This window comes from Cloeon dipterum, chromosome 1 (genome assembly GCF_949628265.1).
Source record: "Cloeon dipterum chromosome 1, ieCloDipt1.1, whole genome shotgun sequence".
In the NCBI taxonomy this organism is placed as follows: Eukaryota; Metazoa; Arthropoda; class Insecta; order Ephemeroptera; family Baetidae; genus Cloeon; species Cloeon dipterum.
Window position 1 is genome coordinate 12,619,009 of NC_088786.1, and position 22,093 is coordinate 12,641,101.

Consider the following 22,093-nt stretch of genomic DNA (forward strand, 5'->3'; position numbering starts at 1 on the left):
TGTTTCGCAGGAGAAAAAATTATGTAATTGGACGTGCGTCCAGAGATTCCGCTTAGTGTATTTTCATTTGTGGTGGCGGTTTTTTCGCTTTATTCTTGTTTGCGGTTTAGCATACAACTCGTGTGTGTACGAGCGCCGAGCCACCCCCATTCGGCTTTCTCTCTTTTTGCTTGGCGATAACGCGCATTTTTCTTTGTCAGCATTTTTTTTGCTTTTAATTTCCATTTTACGGCCGAACGAAGGAACGAGAGAGGGAGAGTCTCGCAGGAGTTAATTTTCGGATTTGCCGTCGGCGCGCAGGAAGCGGAGTTTAATTCTGCGTTTCGTTCGCTCTCTCAACCTGCTGCTTTGATCTTTGCTGCATGCTTTTTGGCTAGGTCGTTTGATATTATCCTTCCAACAGAATTTCACAAAGAGTGGCGACCGTTGTGATTTCCACGATGTACGGGCAGTGCAAAGGATAACAAAAGATAAAACAATCTGAAAGCTATCCGAGCAGGGGCTTTCATTTTTAAATCCTTTAAATTTAACATGGATTTACACAAGTGGTAAATGGAATATCAACTCAGTCTCAATCGTAACTCAGCCTTTGCAACATTAAATGTCATGATCCTTTGTTCTCTTCTTTAACAACGTCCCTCCCATTTTTCCAATGCCCTTTGAGCCGTCAATATTAGGTCTTCGCGTTCTTCCCTCATTTCTAATTTACTGTACTTGAATATGAAATTTCAAGCACTCTACTCATAATTTTAATCAATTGAGTAAAACTTATTCATAAATACAAAATGGCCATCTGGCCACCTTGTATTTTCGTGGAACAAACAAAAATACATTATTCATTCAATGTGCAGAGTGGATCCTGATGGAAGCAAGTTTAATTGAAATTCAAGGTGGACTGGTGCTGGAGTTTTCAGCCGTAAAATGGTTGTGTGTGCATTCGGGTCTGTTTTCCTTGGCAAATTTAGCTGCACGCACGAGCAGCACCGAAATAGCGCTTCCCTCTCTGTTGTTTTTTGCGTCTTTGGCGGGTCCGGAATCGTGATCAGATCGAGAAAGTGCGCTAGCAACCCTCGAAGTGGAAGACCGATGTACCAAGCCAAATTCGTCTGCGAGCTGTGTGCACGCACCTAAATTTTTCATGGCGCGCACCCGCTCGCAGAATATTTATTTTTACCTGCTCTTTCTGCGAAAATTGGGCTCGGCTTGTTTGAAAAGGCTTTTCTCAAGTGGAGGGAAAACACTGAGCTGGATTTACATCAGGATACCGTGAGCATAAAAGACTATATGTAACGCCGGCTAAAGGGCTTTTCAAAAAATGGTATGGACGAGCTAATGCCTCGGTAACAGAAGGGATGAATCTAGCAAAATTTTGAATATGCTAGTGTTTATTTGCTGCATGTCTTCCAAAATGGGACCGGCTCGTCAAACAGACAAACAGAGAAAGGAAACCACGAGATGCTTAGGAAGACAGTTTAAATGTTAAAATGGAGATGGAAACAGCCATTAAATGAATTTCTTCAGGGATTTTCTCAATCGTTTGTTAAAAGGAATATGGAAATCTGTTCAATTTCTCTTTCCTCTTTCCAGTTACTGGAACAAATTGATTTTAGCTAGTCATTTCCTTATGCAAAATGCTGAAAGGCACAGCGTTGTATATTCGCAATGAAAACGAGCAGAAAATATAAATAATATCCTGCCGTGGACGCGTGCATGAGAAGGGAAAATTAATTTTCCTTAGCGCAAGTTTGTCGTCATTTTTCGACGGCGCTTCTAGAAACAAATAATGCATTATGAACGCAGGGGGCTACACCAAAGGAAAGAGAAATAGAGTGGAAAATCTGAGACTTGATCTATTTTCCCAGTCGGTGGCTGCAAATCCGCGATCCCCCGTCGAGACCGCGATTTATGACGCGCAATTATGGAGCACAGCAATGTCTCATCCAAAAATATATTCTCTGTGGAGTACAATATAAATAATAACAAATTATGACTTTAGCTCGGAGAATATGTTTTACATGGTTCTAAATTTTTAATTCGCCAATTGATGGTTGAGCTAACTGAACGATTCTATATTTACAATCTTCCTTATATACAGGTGGCCTTGTGATAAAATTCAATCTCTGAGTAACATAAAGAAAACATTCCAAACAATTGCAACTTCTATTTGGCAAATTTTGGAGAAAGGAACGAATAAATCGTTACGAGAGGAACGTGCATGGCAAAAAAGGCAAGGGCCATTAGCTCGTCGGCGCCAAATTGAATCAGATGAGAGCTCAGCACACGACGAAATTTCGCTTCATAATCCGCACGCCACGCGAAACCGTCGACCCACTGCGCTAATCTTCTGGCTTCCGTTAATACCAGTCGAATAGGCGCAACGACTGCTCTCTGCAGCTGCAATTACCACTGATGCCAGTTCCATTTGAAATGTTGTGGCCCGTACGCAAATTTTCGACGCATTGCCAATCGCTAGATCGATATAAAGTTCCATGGTCAAAATTTGAAGATTAATTTGCTCCCACGAACCCAGATATTTTTTATTTAATTAAAACAAACTTCAGAAATAAAATTCTTATTTCATTCCCGGTTCTGCATGTTTTTATCTTCCATAAGATATATTATTTCATCATTGATGCCATTTGAATTCTCCTCCACTGCTATATTCCTCTGCATTCGATGATCGCAGCCAATTGAGCACCACACGACTGAGCAGTTTTACGCCCATCCGGGTTGATGTTATTTAGTTTTCGACCTCAGCTAAAAGCGATATAGAAGATTCGATTACCACACACGAGCCAAAAAAGGGAAGACAATGGCTAAGGGAATGGAATTGCGAGATTCGTTCAGCGAGATTAATGCGCCTTTTGTGGCCAACAACAGCGGCGTTACGAGTGCCGAGTCATGGGCGTTATGCTGGCTGTCGGACGAGCGAGAGCATAATTTTGCACAGATGCTAATCCCGGGACTTTGGCCGAATTATGACATCGAGGCAATTGCTGGGTGCGGTGAAACCCTGATGGGTAGTTGAACGATTTCATTATTGAATTACAGCGGCGGCACAATGACCTGCCCGACGAATTAATGCGCGTCGCACGCAGATAAGCCCCGCAAGCATATCTTTTATTCTCGGCATTAAGAGCTGGCCGAGCCCATAAAATTTTACTACCCAAACTTCGCTTTCCAAGTGCCTTTCAAAAAGGCCCCTCGTTCCGCACGCGCAAAAGTTGCTTTATGATTTCATACGTTGGGATAGCATTAAAAATGTATGCTTAGTATTATATCCTAATGATCCTATTCAGCAGTAGTGCTACTCTGCAGCTGCAACCCACCAACTTGAAAATAATTTTTATACGAGTATAGAGTTGAAATTCCTCTTATGCCATTAATTTAGAACATACATATTCTATGTGCAAGAAAAATTGATGCAACTCATCAAGAGTACTATGCATAATATCGTTGAATAGAATCCCGCCTATTAATTGGAGCACAAATGTTAACCAAAACCAAAACATTTGAATTAAATGCACGCTGCGATGAAAATATTCAAATGAACGAGTGCCTGAAAGCAATCAGAGCGAACAGAATTGCTATTTCAGCAGAGGAAATAGCGCGTGCATCCGTTAATAGGCGGCGCTGTGCGCTCTGAATTCACTGAAAATGCAACGCTCGCCAGCCTTTCATTATTAAACTCTGCCTGTACAAATGCAAAAACTAGCAGACCGTGTTCACCACTAGCCAGAAGCATGCCCTTTCATTTGTGTGGAGTTGCCAATCTCATACATTATTATGTGTCAATGCCACAAACTGCCACGATTTGCTTTTGCTGCTGCACGAGCGGCAGTGATTATAGTAATTATTTAACACACTATTGAAGGAATAATCTTTCGTTAATTAATTTTGTTTTGCAAAGAGTTATTGAGGGCATAAAATATTTATTCCTTGTGAATTTCAATTTTTGATTCACCCATTTAATCCCGATTAAATTAAAAGATAACCTAAAACCTATTAAAAAATTATGCAAGTTACAATTGAGGCAACAATTGATGGACACCGAATTAAATCGCAATTCAAGGCACGAAAAAGTTGGTGCAGGATCGTAACCGGTGACCTGGTCTGATGTATCACGGCGTGACGCATTTGTTTCTCGCCCGACACTCGCCCTCTGCGACGAAAAATTAGCGCCGATCGCGATGCAAGTCATGAATGGGCCCGAAATACCACCCGCCGGCTGATCTGCCGCTTTGTATTTGCTTTCGTTCGGTGTCTGCTAGATCGCCTGCCCGCCTGCCAGCCTCTGTGTGTGCGAGACAAACTTTTCCCATTAAAAAGCGAGCACATTACTTTTCTCCTGTGAAGCAATTTGCGAGAGAAAAGGCTGCAGCTTCTTTCCCTCAGCTGGAATTGAGGCTCACCCACCTATTGCTTTTTCCAAGGAAAAACAATTTTTCATTCCTTTGTCACCCTACTAGTTCTTTGTCATACTCTTCTAACTAAATGTATTTTATTAGTCTGTGCTGATGCAACTGACTGGGATTTAATAGCTTATTGAAGTTGATTTAGAGTGTTAAAGTTTTGTTTAGAGAACAATCTGTACTAAAAAGAGTATTTATGATCATTTTCAAATTCAACACATTTTACTTGGCTGTAATTTTTATCTTGGACCCAAAATGCGTTTTCTATGAAAATTTTTACTATTTTTATATTATAATAAAATTAAATTTTTAATGAGTAAGAATTATATTTGCAACTCAAAAGTTTTAATAACATTCGTAGGGAAAGTTAATTTCAATGTTTTGATCACCGCGTTCCCTCAAATTAAATCAGTAAATCAAAGTTCAGTTAACTAAACAAGCCTTGGTTCATATAGTTGTGATTAAAATATTTAAATAATGATTTATGAACATTAACGGTAACTTTTAATGTACTTCTTAACATTTATGAATTTATATTCGTTTAAATTTTGCAGCATGAGAGTTGTTTAAATTTGCAGCTATTTCATTTTTCTTGGGCTTTGATTGTTAATGAGAGTTGTTAAACCACAAGCTCTCTTGATTGGGATGGGATAGCACCAGATTATCTCTATAGCGACGGGCTGCAATTTTTTGCATCGTCATTTACTTTAATGCGCTTCCCGCTACTCCGGTCGTCGGAAGTCGCATTAAAGAAATTGCTTCTGACCTAGCGAGCGGCGCGGTGAGATACGGCGGGCTGCACGTTAATAATGTTGTGTTGGCTGGCCGTTTCGCGTTTATATTGCATTTCGTTGCAGATCCACGACGACCGCGACGGCGACGACGAGAGGCAAAATAAAAAAGCAGCATGGTACAGCCTGCAGATGATTTGCCAAGCGAGTTTGGTCCGCACCGCGAGGATTACATACAGCTCTGCTGCTGCACTCGCTGCGAGCTTCACGCTCCACCCTGTTATTCACTCTTGCAAATTGCACTCTGGGAATTAGAATACGGCTTTTTCTGTTTGCGGAAATTTATATTGAAAAGAAGCAAGACCTTGGTGAATTTTAATTACGTGCTCTTCGAAAGCAATTTGCATTTCATCATCGCAAGCGTACTGGCGTACTGCTGCAGTATAGCTTTTGAGTACAAAGATTTCGAGAGAACAGATAACCGGAAAGAGAATCCAGAAGAAATCAGCACGATGGATTTTTTCTCTTACTCATTCTAGAAGTGAACAATTTAAAAGAATTTTTTATTTTTCGTTTCATCATTTTTGGGTTCAACCCTGCTTGGCTCTTTTTAAACACTAAAATAAAACCCACGTTAAAAACAATTTCGAAAAAGGCAAAGATGATATGAGCAAATCTTTTGTGTCGTAAAAAATTAAAATATTCCTCATTTCTTTCCATGAACCAATAAAGATCGTGGATTACCTTTAGTTTAAAGATTAGATTTAGCGAAAAGACTTTCGAAAAAATAGCTTTAGTAGAGTTTGCAATGTATTATTCATGTTAAGTTGGCTCCTCAATTTGATTTTGAGAGAGAGAGAGAGAGAGAGAGAGAGAGAGAGCTCTTCATTTTGCCCGCAACACAACCAATCTACTGATGTGGCGTTGCCCATCCACCCTTCCATTACCAAAGTCAATGGATGAGTCACGGTGGCGAGTAAAAAAATTGCCTTTTGGTCACTGGTTCAGCGCACCACTGTAACTTATGCTCAATAGTTTCACTGAAAGTTATTAATTTACTTTTAGATCGCTATTCATCCCTCATACAAATGGAGGGAACCAAATTTAGAATGAACCTTGTCAGTATTTTTACGACTTACAAGCCATAATTGCAAACACTTTTTCCTGTTTTCCAGTCCAATGAGAGCAGTATCTGTGTATATGCTTAACCGTGTAGCGGCAAATTTCTCAGGCCATCGTTGCTTAAAAAACATTATCACCCAAGCTGATTTTCAAAACGTCCATTTACAAAGGCCATCACGAGCAAAAATCGCATCGGTGAGACACGGCCTGCCATGCGGACGCGGAAAAGGATAAATTATGTGTTTGCAAGGGCCGCGGCCGCTTTCAATAAGCTTGCGGATTTGGCGGACATGATTGATGCCAGAGCAGCATTTTCACCTCGCTCGCCCAGATACACACACAGCCGCACCCGGTCGCTCCCTCAGCCAGCAGTACGTGTGCTCGCATCACGCATGTACGCTCGCTCACTGGATTTAGATCTCATACACTTTGACATTTTTGCACGGCCCGGTGGCAATTTATCGCTGCTGGTGGTCGCCAACGTCTGTGTTGCGCGCCCAACCACTCCGGAGGCAATAAAAATTGACGCGAGAAATGTGTGCGTGTGTGCTGCTGGTGGAGATGATGAGCGGCTGATGTGGAGATATACCCACGACCCTCTCCTGTCACCGCGATACGATCCGCGACTTAGCTCCTACGACTGCGTTGACTGGGAAACCGAAACTGCTTTCGGATTTCGCTGGAATCTCATCATATTTCTCGCCTTGTGTCGTCGAATTTCGTTCTTGCGTACGTATGAATATATCAATGTGAAAACGTTGAAACTCAATATCAGGAGGAAAGCTGGTATTTTTGGGGCCTTTTTCGAAATGAAATTATTCTACTTGTGCAATGGAGTCCGTGAATTTTCACAAAGGTCAAATTTTAGTGAAGCAACTAATGTTCTCAAATGACAGAATTCAATCAAATTCGGGAAACATGAAATCGGCCTCTATTGCCAATCAGTATACCCAATGTGCTCGATATAAATCTGCCTCTTTTAGACACTTTCCGCCTAGTTTCCTTGACTTCATTCATGAAAAGTAATTAGAAATAGTTTATGTTTACAGTTACACTTATTTACGTTAGCTTACACGGTGAAAGAGCATAGACGCAAAAACTTAGCTACTGATTTCAACAAAGAGTGGTCGCAATGCAAACAGTATATTTCCATGATTTTTTCTACAGTAATTAATGCCGCACTTATTGCATTTCTGCGGAATCGCGATACACTCATTGTATGACCGTTGAATTCTGAAATTCCTTAACACTGCGGGCTCACAATTATTGCAACACACTTTTTGCAGATTGCATCTCCCACATTCTAGTGACCAATCGTCACAAGATCCATTTAGATAATTAACATGTGGCTATAGATAAAACAGTATGACGATTGAGAAAAATGATAAGACAAAAGCAACATAACCTCTATATTCTATGAGCCTAGTTTAATTAAAATGAATTTTAAGGATTATTTGAAAGAAATCGATGACTAAATCAATAATTGAAAAAATTACTACTCAAGTAACTGTCTTCGGTGCACCATTTGAACGACATACTCTTTTAAACTTGTAATTGGTACTTGCATGTGCAAAGATTGAAAAGAAAAAGGTTCGAAAATTAAAGCACAAAAATGCTCCGCAGTCAAATTGATTACTACGCCATTAGTAAAAGTGGGCGTTTTTAAATTTCACCCTTTCAGCTACAAAGCGCGTTCACGGTAATAACGCACATACAAGCACTCTGCTTACAAGCAAATTGCTGACGCTGGTGGAAGTACTTTAGCCAGCAACGAAGGGGGAAATGCAGAAACAATGAACACCGAGAAAAAAGGTAGCAGTCGATGGTGGAAATTACTCGGCTTTTCCGATTTCCAAACACACAGCTCCACTTACACGTATGCGCGTAGTAAGTCGCCGAGCTTTCCCCTTCATTGTTCAGTCCCGTGCGTTTTGCACGCACGCGTTCAAAGTTGCCTCTCTCGCCGCTTTCAAGTGTAAAAGTTGTGTTTTTTTCGCGAATCCATCCCCTCCTTTCGCACTTTTTGTTTGCTCTCTCGGAAAAGGCAGAAACCAACTCGCCTGTAATTATTATTCCGCGCCGCACTGAAGCTCCACGGCGGCTGTTGGAAATCTCGATTTAGTCACGCGCGATTGGTTTAAATTAATGCTCAGTCAGTCGGTCGGCGCGCGGTAAACAGCACACAGAACATTCACACTCAGTGAGCACCACGCAAATTTTCCGCGTGCTGCTGCAAACCGAACCTCCGCTGCCAACCCAGCCAGTCCCTGAAAAGCGATACTGATTTCAACCAAAATCGTTCAATTCACTCTTCGCTTCAGAATGATTCAAATGCTAACGATGCTGATGCTTATTATGCTCTTGGTCCAAGGTGATTATTGGGTTAGTGATCCTTTTATATAAAATTCAAGCATTTACTGATTTACTGATTCAGTATAAAAAAATTAAATGCGGTGATTTTAATTCAATTAATGAATATTTTCACCGAAATGGTTCGTGAATGCCAACTTATCGATAACTACAAAACCATTTTTAGAGTTTTTTGAACGCCGGATTAGTTTAGCTTTTGAACGAGCAGATCAACTTACGAGTCAATTTACCCCAAAGTTATGCGTCACTAAAATACAAGAATTTAGTTTAAAATCAGAGAAGAGTGTAAAACCAATTCAAAATTTGCCTTCTAGAGCGTAATATTCAATCTATTCACGTTCCAATAGTAATTTAGTACTATCGTTTCTCTGCAACGCTCATCGAGAAAACTTTTATTCAGGCACGGTGAAACTAAACCCTCGTAAAATAAAGGGTTATTATTTCCAATTAATAGAAAAGGCAAACAAGTGGGAAAAACGCTGCTTTAGTTCAGAGCTCGTTTGCGAACGAAGTGGAAAAAATGTTGGAAGCGAAACCATTTTCAGCAGATTATTAAATTTCGGGACATTTGTTAACACACGCCAACACTTTTTTCACCTGGAACGGTGGGAAATTAATAAAGCTCGTCGGCGCGAGCGTGTGTGTACGAACTGAGAAAAAACGTAATGGAAAAGCAACAACCAGGCTCTCTTTGCGTTTCATCGAAATGAGAGAACGAGCGCGTTGAAAAATATCTCTTGTGCAATGCATTGTGTGAAGTTGCAAAATCAGCCTTTCACGCAATATCTCTGTTTGTGTTACGTCCTTTTGTGCACAGATAGCGTTCATTTTTGCAACTGTCGCAAGCAGCTCTGAGTAGCACTTTTAATGAAATGCAAGATGGACAAGCAGGGAAAACGGTAGCAATGCCGCTTTTTGACGCTCCGCAACGCCAGCTCATAACTAAGTTAATTTCGAGCTCCCGCGGTATGTGTATCCTGAGTGTGAGAGAATAAGAGCGAAGAAGTCCCAGACGAGCTGCTGCCAATTTGCGCTAATTTTTAGTACTCAAGTAATAAACGTCACTCTGTCACATGCAGTTAAAATGTTGGCTCGAATCACTTGATTATATCTATTAGTGGAGCTTTATATAATTAATAAATCTGTTCCAGTATGAGAAATTTCCAAAAATAAAATAAAAAAGTGTAAAATTATGAATACGCGAAATGAAGAAGAAAAGTGTTCTGCAAAACCTATTTTTGTAGTTTGTAGGGTTAAAGTGTAAAGTTTAAATGATCAAGTTGACTAAATATCCATGTGTGCAAACGCTGCAAACCGATCCATTCTGTCTAAAGCATACACAAAATTGCTTTAAAATGTAAGCTTCTGTTACATATTCTACTTAAATCTCGTTATTAGTAAATGAGAGTGTTCAGAAAAATATTTATAGCAAAAATAATAAATGTAGCCTCTATATACAACAAGAAAAGCAATACTTACAACAAACGTAGAATATCAGAACGAGCCGAGTGGAGAGGGATGAAGCGAGCGTAGCACTCAACTTGGAACGAAGAGGCGAGGACCAACTGAACTGCGAGAGCGGGTGAAACTCGACTGAAGGCGCTGCAACCCGGCGAGCAGGCAGCCGATCTCGTAGCACATGCGTGAATAAAACACACTGCGCCCGAAATGCCCGAGCGAGAGAGCACGAGAGAAAGAGCCGCCACCGACCCAACGAACGACCCTTAACGCATCACGTTGCGGCTGTTGCTGTTTTGGCTTGAGCACCCGCGACGCACGCCTTTTCGAGTTCGCCCACAGAAAGCTCAAAAGAAAGAAGGGGAATTTTCTTGATTTTCTAAAATTTGAAGGTCATATATAATAGTTAATATTTATACTTAATTATTCAGTTTTTGAAAACTCATATAAAGATTATGCGCTTTGAATAGTGAATGAATATAGAAATAAATAGAATCAATACATAAGGAATTCAAAAATAGAGATAATAAATAAAGTTTTCAGCATGAAAGGTTCACAATTAATGTTAATAAGTGCCATATTTCTTGTTTTACCAGCCCTTACCTAGGTGTTTGGGTTTTTGTGAAAAGGTGGTGATTTAGGTTTTTAACATTCAAAACTAATCCATGTTTATGAAAACTAGAAATAGTGTCAGTTGGTGAGACTCAGCCACAAGCCTAATTTTTGTAATGCTCGGTAGTTGGGAAAAGACCAGAAAATAAATATGGCCAAGGAGAGTCAAATAATGAAAGTTTGAAGTGTAAGGCCAATCCCCATTTGTTTGGTGTTCGTTTGGAAGCGTTTGTTAGTGCCAGAAAATTCCACTAATTGCTTAGTCTTCGCCGTTCTGTGTCGTGCATCAAAGGTGTGAAGTCTGTAAGATCATCGCCAGTAAGTTGCGTCGTCACATTAATTTCATTTCCACGGCATTTCCTCCTATATCATATTTCGTAACATGGTTCGGAAGAGCGCATTCTCGCCTTATAAAGTTCTAATTTAATATTCGTTTATGGCAGTGAAGTTCAAGAACTTAAATTATCATAATAGAAGTTTCCGGTTCCATGCCCATTTAGATTATAGAATCAATAGGCGAGCTCTATTAACATTTTGAATATTCGCATTTGCAAACGTGGCCAATTAGTTCGTCGACTGGCCGGAAAGTCAATTACCTTGCCCTGAGAGTTTGTTTGCATAATATCTCATCGGGCGGTTGGGTGTGCGCGGGGCAAATTGGCCAGCTGACACCCGATGTGCTGCGGTGCCGAATGGCAATTACAATAATAATACAAAATTAGCGGGCGGGGTACGCAGTTTGTGTGAATTTTTAATTAATTTTATGCGACCGAGCACAAATTTGTGCCCTGTTAAAAAAATTCTCTCGCGGCTGCTGAATAAAACATCAGGTTTGCCGGCAGCGCGTTTGTTTGTTTACAGAACGACTTGCTGCGAGGGAACTCGGTGCTCGTTCTCCGACGCCGCTGCTGCTATACTCGCCATAAGTAGCGCGTGCAGTCGTCGTCACCGCCGTGGATGTGAAGGTATAGTTGTGACGGCGAATCCAACCACCACACTCGCGTGCCACGCTCGCTGCTATGTGTTGCGCCCGCTCATGCATATGCATCAATCTGGCTGCATTAGATTAATTCCCCTTAATATAATTAGCGACAGCGAGTTGTTTGCGATAAACTAAAAGCAAAAAGTACTTTCAAGATCCTCATTTCACCAAAGAGCGTTTTGAGGTTTCCGAGTAAACTCAAAGCTGGGAAGAGCATGACAAAGGAAAAATTTAACTTTTCATGGTTTCGCAAAAATCCAACACAGGGAAGAATTTTTAGGATGAACAATATTGAGTAATTTTAAATTTGAAATAATAAACTTTTTCTCCTCGAGGTTGGCTATGTCTAGGGTCTCTTTTCTAAGGCCCTATTTTACCTTAATTTCATAGCGAAATATTCATTATAAAATATTACATGTCATGTTGAAATTTTGCTTTTGCTCAAAATTATTTTACATTTTTCCAACTCGGCATATCTTTTAATAGGATTGACGTTTTAAAACCCCAAAAGTCCTTTTTGACAAAGCATGAGCAAATCCTTGAGGGTTGATTTAAAGCCACAAGTGACATGCTTGAAATTAGCATGCTTTTCCAATGGCGAGCATTGTCTTTTTACTTTGAATCTTATTTTGTTTCATAATAAAGAGTTGCCCCAAGAAGTGGCATACACCGTTGGATAAATCTCAAGTGAAGAAATCTTTATCAGTAAAAAATATTGTCAATCACTGTAAATTTGAGATAAAATGGTTCAAATTCACGTTTTTACCTAAGAAAGGTCCACTTAATATTATTCTCGAACTGTAGAGTTAAATGGTCAAAACAATCAGCTCGATTGACTGCTTACACTAGCCAACAACTCACATCGATTTTTAGTCATGCCCAGTAGTTCTCTGCTCTCCTGAGCTTTGATGATGTAACTATTACCTTACCGCTCTCTTCATCAAGCGCCTTCCTGCTTTTTCGTCAGCAAATTACAAATAGTTACGATGACTTCTTGTTATATTTTTTTTCATTTTTTTTTTGCTCTTTTTATCCCTGTCCGAGGACCGGAGGACCGGGAAGGGCGCGCACTGCACTAGCACGAATGCTGAAACCCGGGTCCCAATAACACCGCGAACGGATAACATGGGCGCACCAGGCCGCACAGGGACCCAGCCCACTCAAGGGCCACTTGCCTCCGCACCGAGGACTGCATTGAAACGCTAGACATTTGTCCCGTGAAGCCAAATCACGCATGCTGGAAAGGTGCAAACCAGCAAGTAGCGAGTCGGCGCCGGTGCGCCTCCCAGCCCGTTGAGCAATTTGAGCAATTCGAGTCACTAAACTAACCACTTTTTGCCATCTCTGACATTGGGTAGCCAGTATTAGATCTCCCAACTGCTCAAATACCTCTCATTGCTTTGACACTCCTGAGAGTGCCTTAACAATGCGAGCCTATTTTAATTATTTGTTCGCTCAACTTGTTTAAATTTAGTATTATTTTACGTCCATATCTTTTTAGATTTATTCAAGCAATGTTCAACATAAAATTTTGCGCTTTTATTCAATTTGTTTCCTTCATTTGCATCAATTGATCGTCCATGGAGTATGTTGAATAATTATACTGTGTAAAACCTGAACTGCAGAGATAGCAATTTTAAGCATAGTTCATTCGGTATTTAAATTAAAATATTTTTAAGGTTATGCAACTCGCTTGACACAGATGATGCACATGTTGCATAGTAGGCAATTTCGGTCAACATTTATTGAAACACTTTGACCGATCTTGTAAAATCTCGAGAGAAGTGCAATATCCATTCAATATTCAAGCTGTGCCAATCTTACAAAAATTCCAAAGTGGCCGTAAACCGTTGGTGGCGATAGACAAATACCAAACACAACCAAACACAGATTTTCAGCTGACAAACACTCACGCTTGGACGCAGAGGCACACTTCTCCTTTCTTTATAGTTTGTTGTAAAACGAGGCGTGCACGCCGTAAACAGAACGTACGTATAAAGAGAGCGTCGAATAATTCAAACGCGTCTGTCTGGAAACGAACATGGAAATCAATAGTGCAAAAAGGGAATTAAAACAGCACGAGCCGCCCACGAGGCGTCTAGCCCTGCCGCACAGGCGATAAGTAATTCAATAGATGCATCTCCTGGGCGAAAATGGCAGTTTGATTGGCCGGAAAGCTGCTGCTGGCGAGCCAGCAAGTCGATCCGCTCTGCTTGGCTGGCGGCGGGCGTAATGCGATGCGAGCGAGGCGAGAGACCAGCAAAAAGAGGGAAAGAGAGAAAGCCTAGTGGCAATTTCTCTAGCCAGGCGAAGTCACATTTTTCACCTTGCAATGCAAAGTGGAGCAACGAAGAGATTGAAAATAAATGTATTGCGATTTTCAATTTGATTACACGTAATATAGATACTCTGTTAAGGAATAAATCAAATTCCAATGAAAAACAAATAAAAAATTGTGCACTGTAAAATTGGCAATAAAAAAGCATTATCCGGTTGTAAAAATACCAGTTTGGTATTATTTTCTTAGGTTTTGATTTACAAAAAATGCTATCCATACACGGAAATAAGAACCAAACAAAGCGCTTGCGTCCGGAAAATGAGATGAAGTTGTTGAAGCGTAAATAACGTGGTTTTTATAGATCAGGTGTTTGAGCCAAGTATGAAAGGCAGTTCTCTGATTTATAAGCATATTTGAAATATTTTGCTGAAGAGAATGACAAAAGTGAATTGATAGGCATATTCCCAGTTTAGAGTTGTAACTAAAACAATGATGGGTTATTTACAACCTTCAACCGTCCAAATTTGAATTTAAAGATTAATTCATTGCTCAAATAGCATTAAAATTGGGAAAGTTTATATGCTTGCGTTTTATTTCTATGGGAGGGCAGGGCGAACTGTCTCAAAAAGACGAGCGAAAAAGTAAAAGCCCATTGGATGGAGAACTTTAGAAATTCCCAAGGATGTCAGCCTCCAAAGTGCTGATGGAATCTGAAAAAAGAGCACACAGGGTGGGCAAATTCCGTGTTGTCGGGGCAAAACACGAGGAGGCTGGCGTAGGAAATGAGTGTTGGCCGCCCGGCCAGGCGTTGTGTGTGTTTGGACGCATGTCGCGGTGACGGAGCAGAACATTAGACCTGTCACTGGGTATCGAATCGAGGAGTGTGTCACGTAGCTCTCGACTTGGCCCGGCGTCTGGCTGGCTGCTTCGGAGTGTCAGGCGGACAAGTCGGGCAGGTTTCGCTCGTGCCAAAAGCATTCGTGTAATGGTCTTACATAAAACAGTGCGAGTGAGCCGACGAGAGAGAGAGAGAGAGAGAGAGAGAGAGAGAGAGAGAGAGAGAGAGAGAGCCAGCAGCCAGCAGCCAGCCCGTTCGCGATGTTATCAAAATCTAATTCTCGGAAATGGGATTCAAAGAGCAGCGCTTCTCTTCTCCCTTTTGCTGCAGCCGCGATTGCATTTTCCGCTCGCCTGCTGTATAAATAAGTGGGGGCTGACCTCGGGGTGCCTCTCGCGCCATTTTTGATCTTTCAACTTCGATTAGATCGTCTCCTCAGGCATTAAATTAATTGAGGTTGGCCCCGTTTTCCGACGCGCATAAAAGCTATTCAAGGAGATTGATAGATGATCTAGGAGCTTACAGTTCACCGGTGAATTGAGAAGAAAAGAAATCGAGGCATCTCATTTCCCTCTGAATCTTGTTAACCCTATTTTTCGGAATCAGCACGTTCGTTTTGCAATTTATATAAGGCTTAATATAAATAATTCTAATATTGCTGAACAATTCAATTTTTAAATTTTGCAAAAGTTGTGTTAATATGAGCCAGATTTTCCTATTCTAATCCTTATTTACCATTTGCGAGAGAAACCACCAACAGATGATGCCACCATATACTTCCAATTTAAAGGCTCTTCCGTTTCGATTCAATACTGCTGCTGTGCATTCAGCCTTAAAAATTATTTCTTTTGTTATCATAAAATCAAAAGAAATCTTTTTAAGAGCAGAATGCACAGCACCAGTATTGAATCTTAAATCGCAACGGAAGTGCATTAAAATCGAAAGTAGCCGCTCGCACCATTTATTGACAACTTTGAACACTACGGGGCTTTGGCAATTAGTAAATTGTGTTTAAAATATTAAAATCACAGTTATTTGTACTTAATAGAAACCATCAACATTAGAAATCATCTATGTTACAAACTAAAAAAGGCTCTCTGTTGCACCTCTTACATAACTGATTTCTTACATTTTTTTAAATGCGGCCTACTTTTATTTACATAGACAATGGGAAGCATGTGTAATTGATTCCCTGACACATTGCCACGACTTGCCAGACCAGGAAAGTGTCAGAGGATACCATTTTTAATTAGTTTTCGCCCTTCGTTTCCTGTCTGAATGTAAATCCTGACTGCTGAAAGGCATCTGGAAAGGGCAGTGTGAAACGTGCGTGTCCAATTTAGACAGAGATTCCCGAGTGACAGTGATGGCATAGCAGACAGCCAAACGAAAAAAACAGCAATTTAAAAAAGTCCGAACAGAAAGTTTAATCTGCGCGAGTTGAAGACACACACAAGTTCAAATTGGATTATTGGATAGTAAATGTTGAGACGATTCGGGGAAAATTTGGGTCGTAAATCATTCGAGGCTCGCAACTTTTTGAATCTCATTACGCGCGCGTCACACATCATTATTATAACCAGAGTGTGTACCAACGAACCAATACGTGCACGCAATAACGAATGCCTGTTATTAGGCTGTGCAAGATTAGGATCACATTTGGAGCAAGGCCTTGCATGCATAATGAGCTGGAGTAGATAGCGAGAAGGAAAGCAATAGAACTGATACCATATTAAATATAATTATAAATCCTAAAAAAATAATTGACATTTATTAAACTAAGAAAGAATATCATGTAGAGGAGCAATTTGTTATAGTTCGAGGCAAAAAACTCCAGAAAATTTAACTATATAAACTTACAATACTTTGCAATGCTCGTGATCAGCATTTTTTCCAATGACGTTTCAACTTCAAAGACAACTAGCAAGGAAAGAAAATTGCGTGTGATGCATGTCAATGACCATGCTCCTCTCGACTCTGAAATGGAAAATTCAAGTTCAATAACGACTCTCTTGTGCTCACCAGCGTGCTTGATGAAGATCTCGCAAACAAGTCGGATCCTCTTAAATTATATGCATACATATATATAGATATATTCTGCGCGCAGAGGGTGAGTGTTTGTTGACGGCAGAATTCGCACTCGTATGTTCGCAGTCAGGGAGAGCCGCTAACTAGATTTGCGAGGACATGTTTGCCAGCAGCCGACAGGGCGATTCAACGAGACCCTTTTGTCGTCTTGCATGTCGGCAAGTGCGTGCGTGTATGTTATTATTGTTATCGCGTGACAAGCACGGCCTACGCACTCCCTCTCGCCTTATTATGCATGCGGAGTGGCCGAATTGGACTCGAGTAATTGCATATATTGTCACAACTTAAATTGCATTCACGCCATGTGGCAATAGCGAACCGCAAATTGCCAACATTTTAGTACATAGTCATATTATTTGATCGTAAGTTGAATTGCTGTTTTGTTTGGGTACTTATTGAGGCAAGGAACATTTTACTAGCAGTCAATATTTTTAACCATTTTGTTCTTTTTTCTACACAAATGACAGAATTTAACATGAATTCAAGCTCAAAATAGTCTCGGTAACAAATAAATAAATCATATTAAGGTTGAATTTGTTTCATTAGCATGGGTTTTAGGTAAAATTTTATACTGTTAAATCGCATCGTGGGTCATGAAGCAAGAAAAATTTATGATTATCTGTTGGTTATGTGCTTAGTATCTGAGTAGACTGATTCGTTGCTGACGATTGAGGACAAAATTATCTGAAACTATCACCTGGATGAAATAATTTAGTAATAACAATTTTGAAGTTATTATGAATTTTATTTGTAATTTTTTAATCGTGGTTTGTAGACTTATGAGGAGAAAACAGTTTGCATTTTAGTTATAAACACAACATAACAAAATCAAATAACTCCAAATAATCAAAGACTTGAAATAATTTTTTCAAACTAATTAACAAATTGTGAGCACGATAGAAATTGAATCCGGCATTCAAATTTCAATATTGCACATAACAATGTCCTCCTTCATTAGACCATCCAACTGATAACAATATCCACCAACCCAAGCATCAAACACAGTCAGAACGCGTCCAGCACGAAATTTCGCACGCGTGGTCCTCAAATGAATAATATGCATTTTGGAGGCAATATGAAGAGATCAAAGCGGGAGACAAAGCAGTGCCATCCATCACGCAGCGAGTGTTGGAGCCAGCAGCTCTTTTGGCGCGCCGCACGCATAATCAGCCATGCAGCATTCAGCAGCCAGCCGCTGCCGTTGGTTCATCTCTCTTTGCTCTCGCCGCTCTCGCCAGATTTAATATACAAGCGCGGTACATACACAAACACACCGGCGTATTTTGCCGCGTGTTGTCGCCGACGACGCTTAATATGAAAATATTGCACAGCATGGGGTTAAATAATGAAATAATTAATGAAACACGTGGCGCAGCCGGGGCGGCGGCAGCAAAACCTCTTCGCCGCACCTTGCCACCGCAATGACTCGAAAATGCGCATAATCACCACGATTTTTAATAAATACTCCACAGCTGGGGACGTGAAAAGTAGAATGTTGAGTGACTTTGGTAAACCCAAATTTCTCCACTATTATTGGCATACCCGCACCGAAAAGGGACGACTTGAAGTATTTATGATATTAAATTTACTCTGAAAATAACAACTTTATAAGGACGATCAGAGTGTTTATCGACATAAAATAAAGGTGATGTTTGATTTATTTATTTATTTGTCCTCACATTTAGTCATAATAATACATTATAGTATCACAGGACAGGTCAAGTACAAAAAAGGAAGCATGTGAGAATGGGCAACTTTTCTGTTAAACAAGTAAATAAGACTCTGTAGGATTACACAGCCGAAGTGATTGATGCTTTAAACTAATTTAAAAATGGATTGTATAAGAGTTTTAGAGTCCAAATAAATTCAAATCATCCGTGCGAATCAGGATCTATTAAAACTCTGAATTTAAATTTCACCTTGGATAAAATTGCTTGTATTTTTTCATTGAGATGAATTGATAAAGAAAATGTGTGATTGAAAATTTGTGCAAATCGGACATCTTCAGCATAATTCTCTCTTGCCAGAATGTCATAAAAGATAAATAAAATTTCAAGAGGGAACATGAAAACAGTACACCAAGTATAAAATAAACAGAGCACTTTTCACGTCCCCAGAATGGACTGCTAAACCTCATCGTGCGATTAAATCAGCCTCAAACCAGCTAATTAATATTCACGCCACGATACAGCACGCCATGCGCGGATTTTTTCCCCTTTGTTTTGTTGTTTTCGCTGTAGCAGGTTTTCACTCTCATCGGTTGGTCGTTTCTGCACACTGCCTTTTTAACAATTGCAATTTTGCTCCCGCCCACGTATTTTCTGCCAGATTGTTTGATTATGCTAATTGGAGGCCGTATGTTTTGGCTTTGTACGCGCTTTAATTATGACATGGTGTGTGGTACGTTATAGCTCATTATGTTTTCATGAAGGGTTGCCTCGTACTCATCGATAAATCTGGTTCAATACATCACGCTAGAAAATAACTAAACAAGTTGCTAAAAATTGATTCTCAATCAGAAAAAAGCATCTAACTATAATGGAATTTCAGGACATTTTGAGAAAAATCAAATTTTATAAAAATTTTCTTGTTTAAAAGATTTTATAATTTTACCTGCAACCCCTTGGTTGCCACTTCTTTGTAGTGCCATGGATTGGAATATCATCATATCGTTATTTATTTTCATCCAAGTCAAAGTACATGTGATGTGGCAAGTGGCAAGGTCAGAAAAAATATCAATCAGATGAGGAAAGGCTACAATTCTAGCGGAAAACTGATAACTCGGACCAAAGTCATCGCAATGTGCCCGTTGAAAATAGCTTGGATATCAATTTTGATTGATATTTAAGAAACAATGTAGCACCAAATTTAGTTCCCTCTAATATAAGATTCATTTCCAACGAGTTTAGACAGATATTTAAAGAACGAGTAAACGAATAAAACATTTTTAACCACTCCAAATGATTGCCAGTTACAAGTAAAATATATTAACGTGTAAATAGTGTGACATAAAGGTTTTCTTGATGTGTAGAACAGCATTGCTAAGGCAATTCTTAACTGACTGGGCCACTGGATCACTTCAAATTGCTTTCCTGCTGGTCGAGGCGCAGAAAATTGAGTGTTGACCCCTTTCCCAGTTTAAACAACAGCAGGGCAGAAAGAAAACGCGGGGCGATGGGCGCTTGGCATTGTTATTTTTTATTGAGGGGCGCGTTGGCGGCTTTTCGCTGCACTTGATGGCTATCTCCCGAGGTCGGCAGCCAGCTTTTTCATTTGGCTAGTTTGCTCGAGTTGGGGTGAAGTCGTTGAAGAGCGCCGACCGACTCAGTCAGTGAAAGAGCCAGCCAGGATAATGGAAGGACGGAAAAGCCCCTCGTCTCCGCCCGCCGCACACTGCTCGTGGGAAATTTTAATTAAATTGCCCGATTTTTTTGTTTTCCACCGCCTCTGTGCGCAACGCTGAGGAATGGGTCCCTTGTTTGCTGCACAAACTTATTTATCCATCAAGTGCGGTTTATTTCCACCTGGTCTCTGCCGCAACGTTTTTGCCGCCCTTGTGTACGATGAAGACGTTGCAAGCGATTTTTCAAACTCAACTTTCGGCTGTTCTTTCAGAAGAATACTTGGGAAAGTTTTGCATTTCAAGGGTTTCCTTAGTTCTTTTTGTCAAGCTTCGAAACCAAAATAAAATTAAAGTCGTTTTTCTTTTCCTTACCTCATAAAGGAAAGTGGTCCATCCTTATTATTCGAGCAAATCCTCGGTCCGCTGGTAGGAAAAAGCTTTTGCTACTTAAAACCCGATCCGCGAAACAACATCAGGACGTCCGCCAGCAACCCTTAAGCCATAGACTATTCGTTAACAGCGCTTCGTGAGCTTTTATTTGGCCAATGTCCCTTTTAGCTCTTGTGTCGCAGCTAGAAGACTGGCTAATTCGATTTTAATTTCGACTTTGAAAAGGGCTCTTCCCAGCGAAATCATCAATACCCAGACCACTAGTTCCAACTTATTTCATCCGCCGCCACACTGTGGCGACCGACAGAGCAAAAGACAGAAGCCAGTGGCGCATCGCGGGACTCAACTCTCCAAAATATACTTCCTCGTCACAGAAATAGAGAGGTATATAAAATGTTGTTTTCTGAAGGTTAAAGCTTGAATCCGCAGGTTATGTGTATTTATTTGACATTTTTAAACTGTAAACGGTGTTTTTTCAGTGTTTGTCATCCTGTTGATAATCCGTTTTGCTGCATATCGGGAGATTCTGATTATTTCAAAATACGCTCTTCAAAACATCCAATATCATTCCTTTGGTAAAAGAACGCCACTGGTTTGAACTTTGCGTGCTATAGAAAGTCAGTGGACGGGCTGCAATGGCGGCGAGATTTTATTGGGTGTTCGGTACTCAAAAGAGCGGACCAGAATTCTTCGCCAGATTCCCCTTTGACCTTTTGTTTGACGTGGCACTCGGCTCGAAATCAAATTTTGCGAAAATGGTTTCACTTTTGTTGCCGCCGATCAAAAGCTGGCCGGAGACCTAGTATTTCTCTATCTGCGGCTTCCAAACCTTGAGGGGAATGGGGAAAACGAGATTTATATTCCTTGGTGCGTGTCGCTGTGATCACTTTGGCTCCCTTTTTAGTTGGGGTCTACCACGGTTAAATTCGACGTTAATTGGGGAAATGACCACAAAACTTTACTTGTCTTGCACAGGAAGTAATTTCACAAAGAGCTTTCAGCTTTTTTATAAATATAGACAATTTTCCAGGGGTATAAAATTTACTGCCAGAGAGATTATGGCAAAAAAAATCTGCTAGTGGTTTTTGACAGTATTAAACTACCCAACATTTTAATGCTGGTCCTGTTCGAGTATACTTTTTGATTTTACAACAACAAGCTCTAAATTTTCTGCGTATATGTGTAGAGCACATGACCTATGAATGGTGCTCGCAAATAATTAATAAAGAGCAAAGTTTTAATTAACCCACAGAGCGACTGTTCGGACTACGAAGTGAGTATAATTACAAATGCAGAGGCAAATTTATACCCACTTTATCCACGTGACGGTTTAATCAGCTGCGCAATCATTGCATAATTAAAAAAAGGGGTGAAGAAGAAAATGACGATAGCCGACGGCGAACGGCCATTTGCACATAAAGAGCCGCACCGGTAATATTACCCAGCTCGTCTCTTGCAAATTGCAAAAG

The 22,093-nt window shown here is 40.3% G+C and overlaps 2 protein-coding genes across 2 annotated transcripts in view; one reads left to right on the plus strand and one right to left on the minus strand.

Annotated features, from left to right (window-relative positions):
* Nucleotides 1–10,238, minus strand: part of LOC135934448 (uncharacterized) — a 56,422-nt gene extending 46,184 nt beyond the window's left edge. Inside the window, exon 1 of the mRNA XM_065476193.1 lies at nucleotides 10,115–10,238. The gene's annotated coding sequence lies outside the window, so the exon portion shown is untranslated. The remainder of the gene's footprint in view (nucleotides 1–10,114) is intronic.
* Nucleotides 1–22,093, plus strand: part of LOC135934449 (EEF1A lysine methyltransferase 2) — a 233,086-nt gene that overhangs the window by 14,114 nt on the left and 196,879 nt on the right. The window lies entirely within an intron of this gene.